General features: G+C 37.0%; 1 pseudogene; it reads left to right on the top strand.

Annotated features, from left to right (window-relative positions):
* Positions 1-5,288: 5,288 nt before the first annotated feature.
* Positions 5,289-6,142, top strand: LOC123949852 (annotated as a pseudogene).
* Positions 6,143-7,265: the final 1,123 nt, after the last annotated feature.

Below are 7,265 nucleotides of genomic sequence, written 5' to 3'. Positions count from 1 at the left end.
TGTGGTGCATATACACAATAGAATATTACTCAGCTATCAGAAAGGATGAATACTCAACATTTACATTAAAATGGATGGAACTGGAGGGATTATGCTAAATGAAATAAGTCAAGGAGAGAAAGACAATTATCATATGTTTTCACTTATTTGTGGAACATAAGGAATAGCATGGAGGGCATTAGGAGAAGGAAGGGGAAAACGAAGGTGGTGGAAATCAGAGTGGGAGATGAACCATGAAAGACTATGGATTACAGGAAACAAACTGAGGGTTTCAAAGGGGAGGAGAGTTGGGGGATGGTTTAGCCCCATGATGGGTATTAAGGAGGGCATGTATTGCATGGAGTACTTTAAATTCTATTAAAATTCCAGTTGTTCTTCAAAGTCTATGTCCTTTGAAAATTATCATCCTTGAGCATAATAGTGGCCTTCTGAATCTAAATATCTCCAGACATCCTCCTTGAAACCTAGAAGTTCAACAAGGGCCGGAAATGAAACACATGATCCACACATTCAGCATTTTCTTTTAAAGATTTTATTTATTTATTTGACAGAGAGTGAGAGAGAGATCACAAGTAGGCAGAGAGGCAGGCAGAGAGAGGGGGGAAGCAGGCTCCCTGCTGACGATATTTTTTAGGAGACAGAAAATTCAAATTGCTTTTTGATAGAGAAATTAACATGAAGTTGCAAAAGTTTATGCCATAGCCATAGCCTGTGAAAATGAAAGGTGGGAAGAGAGAGGCTTAAGAGACTGCATGGAAAAGATAAGAGCAGAATGGAAGACATAAATAAATCACCTCAGAAAGAAAAAGTACAACACTCAGTGCAAAATAAATATATAAATAAATAAATTTTAATTTATTAGTTAATTAATTAAATCTGGAATATGGTGAACAATGTTGTTCACAATATTGGCTACAAGGAGGTTGCTTACTTATTATTGGAACCAGAAGTGGTGCCTCCTAGTGAAGTTGCTTTTTTGAGTGAAAAAGATGAAAAGTAGTGGTGCTCTTTAGAAAATCAAAAGAAGGAAGTAAGGGAGGGGCGTGTTGTTAGGAATCTTAAATAAGCAAAAGAGAAACCAGGTATGCAAAATCACTTTTTATTTCTCCCTCCACCTCCTATGCATCATGTATCAAATTAACTGGACTTCTGAATGATGGCAGAGGGGAACAGTCTTAAATTAGAAACCTTCCAAAAGGTTTTTCTTTTCTGGAATAAGAAAAAAAAATATAAATAAACTCCAACAAGATCACTGTAAAATATGGAGACAGAAAATATGAATAAGAACATTTTGGTTGATTAAAATGCTCCTCCCTAAATTAAAAACAAGACAGAAGAAAATGTGCAATTATCCAAATTAAAGTAAATATTCTGAAAAAAATTATTGGGAGATTTTAGAAAATAAACACAGGTAGAATTAGAAATGCAAATCTCACTCCTCCTGAAACTAATATTACACTATGTGTTAATTAACTGGAATTTAAGTAAAAGCTTGAAAAAGAAAGAAAGAAAGAGAAGAGAAGGAAGGAAAGGAAAAGAAAGGGAGGGGAAGGGAAGGGAGGGGAATGGAAAGGAAGGGAAGGAAAGGAGAAGAAAGGAAAGAAGTAAGGAAGGAAAGAAAGGCAGGTAGGCAAAAAGAAAGGAAAATCTCAGCACAAATGGACCAAAAAGAAAACCAAGAGGTTAGGAGAGGGGAGGAAATGAGTCTAGAATAAGAGGTGGGGAGAGAGGAGGAAACACATTAAATTAAGGAGAAAAAATTGAAGACAAAAATAAAATCATCTTGTAAGTGGAGAACAAATTACAATATGCACAAGAGTGAATATGTAAATGAAAATTTAGTGGGGGATATTGAAGACACATGCAAACAGAAGATTGAAAATGAAGAAAGAAAAGGATCAGAAAGAAAGAGATAATGAAACCTAAACAAGGAAAATCTAACAAACATATAATTGGTGCCTCTGGAAACGTCAAAGCAAACCAATAGGGGAAAAAAATGTTTTATAATCCAAGACATAGAAATAAATTGAATTTAAAGTTTTAAAGGTCAATGTATACCTGGTAAATTTGATCTAGAACAATGAACTCTGAGAAAATCTTGCAAAACCGACCTTAATTGAAAAAAAAAAAGCCACGTAATTCCCACACAAAAAGATGAATTCTTTATGAAGATAAAAGGAAAAAATAACACAGTTGCCAGACTTCTCAATAGCAACACAGACAGCAATGAAGGAACTTTTTCAAGAAACTCAAAGAAAAAGTAGTGTCAAGATATTTTTTATCCGCCAAGTGGGCCTTTGTATATATATGCTACAAAAAACAGATTTGAAAATACAGTAACTCTATCAAAGAACTCCATCTCAGAATTCTACTGAAGCATGAACTTCATCCAAACAGAAAATAACCAAGTAGGGGTACCTGAGTGACACAGTCAGTTAAGCATCAGGCTCTTGGTTTTGGTTCAGATCATGATCTCAGGGTCATGATCTCAGGCTCCCTGCTGAGATTCTCTCTCTCTGTGTCCCTCTGCCCCATCCCCTACCACTTGTACACATGTTCTCTCTCTAAAATAAATAAATCTTAAAAAAAAGAAAAGATAACCAGGTAAACTTCAAGAAATTATTCATAGTAATGTGCATGTATGCATGTGCGTGTATGTGTATATCCATATTATATATTTATTTATATCATATATACATACATAGATATTATATATATTAATTGTATTGTTATGTATTATGTATTATATGTTAGTGTGTATATGCACATATGTTGTATAAACTACACGGTCACATACAGTACTGTAGAGGTAAGAAGACTAAAACAGTGTAGAGTTATGAGTGGAATAGTAGTAGGTAAATGTTATCTTCTCTGGGAAAGATGAAAGGATATAACTAAAAACAACTAGGTGAAGGAAAAGAAAAAGGAAAAAATGGAATAACATCATTGACTGCTATAAGGTTAATAGGTACAAGTCAAAACTTCTATTTACAACCAAATAGTAAAAGATTAAAACCAGACTGTAAAAAAATTAAGAAAAAATAAGATTAGAGGTAGGATTAAGGGGAAGAATACAAATGTAACCACTGGAAGAAAAATACACACTTACTAGATACTAAAATATATATATATATATATTTTAAAGATTTTATTTATTTATTTGACAGACAGAGATCATAAGTAGGCAGAAAGGCAGACAGAGAGAGAGAGGAAGGGAAACAGGCTCCCTGCAGAGCAGAAAGCCTGATGCGGGGCTTGATCCCGGGACCCTGGGTTCATGACCTGAGCTGAAGGCAGAGACTTTAACCCACTGAGCCACCCAGGCACCCCTAAATATTTTAAAATAGCAAGAAGAAAAACTCAATAGAAAAGAAACAATGTAAATATATTCAGTAATCATAACATTTTTATTTTTTTAAAGATTTCATTTATTTGTCAGAGAAAGAGAGCACAGGCAGGAGGAGCAGCAGGCTGAGGAAGAAGAAGGCTCCCCACTGAGTAAGGAGTCCCATGTGAGACTCAATTCTAGGATTCTGGGATCATGACCTGAGCTGAAGGCAGATGCTTAAAGGATTAAGACCCCAGGTGTTCCCATAACATAAATTATATGACTGTTTTGAGGTCAAACCTAACAATCCTATGATACAGGTAAAAGGTTTTAATTCACTTACTCCTATAGACTGAACGTTTATGCACCTCAAGAAAACCTCATTGAAATCTAATTTCTAACGTGATGGTGTTTGGATACAGGGACATCAGGAGGTGACTAAGTCATGAGGGTAGAGCCCTCATTAATGGGATTTGTGTCCTTATGAGAGTCTCCAGAGAGCTCCCTCTGTAAGGAGACAGGTATCTATGAACTAAGAAATGGCCCTCACCAGACATTCTTTCTTCCAGGGCCTTGATCTCAGACTTCAACCTCTACAACTGTGAGAAATAAATTTATGTTGCTTATAAGCCACCTAGTCTATGGTATTCCATTACAATAGTTTGAACAAAGTTACCCACTTAAATAAAGTAGATTTTCATATTGGCTAATGACACAAAACCCAATTATTCTCTATACAGGAAATATACCCAAAATGTAAATGTCTGGAATGCTAAAAAGAAATATGTGGCAAATCTGTACTAGGCAAAGGAAAACAAAATGAAAACAGAAATGACCATCTTGATACCACACAGAATTGAATTCAGGCAAAAGTATTAAAGAAAACGTCAATGTTGTAATGTTGAAAGTTAGAGCTCACAATAAATATTTGACAGTTATAATTATGTCTGCACCAAAAAATAGAAAATAATCTATGTAAAACACAAAATAAAGAAATTGCAAGGAGAAACATTAAAAAATAATAATAGGATACATCACTCTCAAATGATGTCAGTGAAAAAAATAATGATTAGAAGATTTAAAGAACATAATAAAATATCAGTATGATAGATCATATATAAATATGAACATATTTATGTTTTAAATATATAAAAATATATTTATATACATAAATAAATCACTCTGATGGGAGAGAATATGCCTTATTTCTAAATATATATGGATCATTCATAAGAAAATTGATCATATATAGGATCATGAACAAAACCACCGTTAATTTGGTAGATTAGAGATACTAGGAAAATATTTTTACTAGAATGTAAGCCAAACAAAATCCATTCATTAAAAAATTTTGAAATAAAAATGATATCCACTTGGAAAACAACAAATAAAATTAAATTTTTTATCAAACTTTTTTTTTAAAGATTTTACTTATTTATGTGATACAGAGAGAGATAATGAGATCAGGAACACAAGTGGGGGTGGGGGTGGGAAAGGGAGAAGCAGGCTTCCCATTGAGCAGAGAGCCTGATTCGGGACTTGATCCCAGGACTCTGGGATCATGACCTGATCCAAAGGCAGGTGCTTAACGACTGAGCCACCCAGGCAACCTATCAAACTTTTGAGTGAAAGAAGAGCTGCTGAGCAAAGTAAGCGAATTTAAGAAAAAACAGTGATCATGAAAATAGTACATAACAGAATATATGGGATACCCAGGGCAACCCTTAAGAAAATAAATATAAGAAAAAAGAAGGGAATTAAAATGGTACACAAGTTATATCTAATAAGAACAAAAAGGCAGTGATGAGGAAATAAGACATTTTCCTTCATCCTCCAGCTGTGGAAGCTGCAGCCGACCCTGAGTCCCTGAGCAAGTTGAGGGGACTCAGCAGCAAGCAGAGTGGCAGCCGCCCCTCTCAGGAGACCACTGGGTCACCTCTTCCCCTGGCCTTACCTTCCCATGGCCACCTGTGGACAGAGCCATGTGTGGCCAATATGTATCCGCCATATGCTGACCTTGGAAAGACACCAGAGATATTTCCAGCAGAAGATTTGGTTTTGGGTTGGTGAAACTGGGTGTGAAAACAAAGTCATGCAGTGGTGTGGGATTCTCAATATCTGGTTCATCTCATACAGACACTGGTAAAGTTCGTGGAACCACGGGGACCAAATATAAATGGTATGGGTCTTGTCGGACTTTCACAGAAAAATGGAACACAGATAACTCTCTGGGAATGTAAATTGCAATTGAAGACCAGATATATCAAGCTCATATTGAAGCTCATATTTAATATCCTTTTCGCTCAACACAGGCAAGTGGTAAAATCAAGTCTTATAAGAGTGAGTTGATAAAACTTGGTTGTGATGTTGACCTTGATTTTGTTTGGTTAGCTACCTTTCGTTATGCGGGCTGGATTGTTGGGGACCAGAAGACCTTTTGACAATGCCAAGTCAAATCTGACAAGAAATAACTCTGCAGTGGGTTTCGGGACGGGGGACTTCCAATTGCACACTAATGTCAATGATGGGACAGAATTTGGAGGATCAATTTATCAGAATGTATGTGAAGATACTGCCACTTCAGGAAACCTTGCTTGGACATCGGGTGCCAACTGCACTCGCTTCCACGTTACAGCCAAGTATCAGCTGGATCCCTCTGCTTCCACTTCTGAAAAAGTCAACAACTCTAGTTTGATTAGTGTGGGTTCAGCCTCTGAGGCCTGGGTCAAGTGTACACTGTCTGCTCTGGTAGCTGGGAAGAGTATTCATGCTGGAGGCCCAAAAGTTGGGCTTGTTTTGTGGCTAGAGGCCTAATCCAGCGGAAAGAATCCTCTGGGAACAGATATCAGAAGCTTTCACCTTTGTGTATTTCCAGTGTGACCAAGGTGATCAAAACAAAGTCTGATCTAAGTAAGAGCTGTGCTTGAAATATTTCTTTCTTTCTTTCTTTCTTTATTTGACAGACAGAGATCACAAGTAGTCAGAGAGGCAGACAGAGAGAGAGGAGGAAGAAGGCTCCTCACTGAGCAGAGAGCCCGATGTGGGGCTCAATCCCAGGACCCCGAGATCATGACCCGAACCGAAGGCAGATGCTTTAACCCACTGAGCCAGCCAGGCGCCACTAAATATTTAGACAGTGACTCGTTAGCTGGGTTCTAGGTGAATTGGGATCTGAGCTAGATACCAACATGGCAGTCATGCAATCCCCTATACTTAAATACTTAAATGTATTTAGCTGTTAAATATGCTTCCCCCCAAATAATGAAATAGACCTTTATGAATGCTGTGCAATTGTGTGCATGTTTCTTTTTATGTCCCTATTAGTGTTGCAGCAAGATATAAAATAAACATTCAAAAGTTAATAGGTTTCACATACACAAATAATAAGCAGTTAGACAATATAATGGAAGAGAAATTCCCATCTACAATGATGAAAATATAAAGATGAGATACTTAGGACTATTCGGTAAGACAAAAGCTATCAAAACATATATGCAGAAGACTGTTAAATGATCCTGAACAACACAAAAGTAGACTTGGGCAAATGGACACACATCTCTTGTTGGTTAGCATGACTTGACATCATCAAGATGTCATTTCTTTCTAGGTAAACGTATGGACAATGTGAAAAAGAGCTTTTGTGGAGCTAGTCAAATGAATACTAAAGTCTCTATGAAAAAAATATAAATATGGACAAAGAAAACCTAAGGAAACACAGGAAAAGAAGAGTTGTAAAGAAGTAACCCTAAGAGGGGCGCCTGGGTGGCTCAGTGGATTAAGCCTCTGCCTTTGGCTCGGGTCATGATCTCAGGGTCCTGGGATCGAGCCCCGCATCGGGCTCTCTGCTCCGCGGGGAGCCTGCTTCCTCCTCTCTCTCTGCCTGCCTCTCTGCCTACTTGTGATCTCTCTCTCTGTCAAATAAATAAATAAAATCTTT

The sequence above is a fragment of the Meles meles genome, chromosome 8, assembly GCF_922984935.1.
Source record: "Meles meles chromosome 8, mMelMel3.1 paternal haplotype, whole genome shotgun sequence".
In the NCBI taxonomy this organism is placed as follows: domain Eukaryota; kingdom Metazoa; phylum Chordata; class Mammalia; order Carnivora; family Mustelidae; genus Meles; species Meles meles.
The sequence above is the reverse complement of the archived record's forward strand: the minus strand, read 5'-3'. Positions and strand labels throughout refer to the sequence as shown.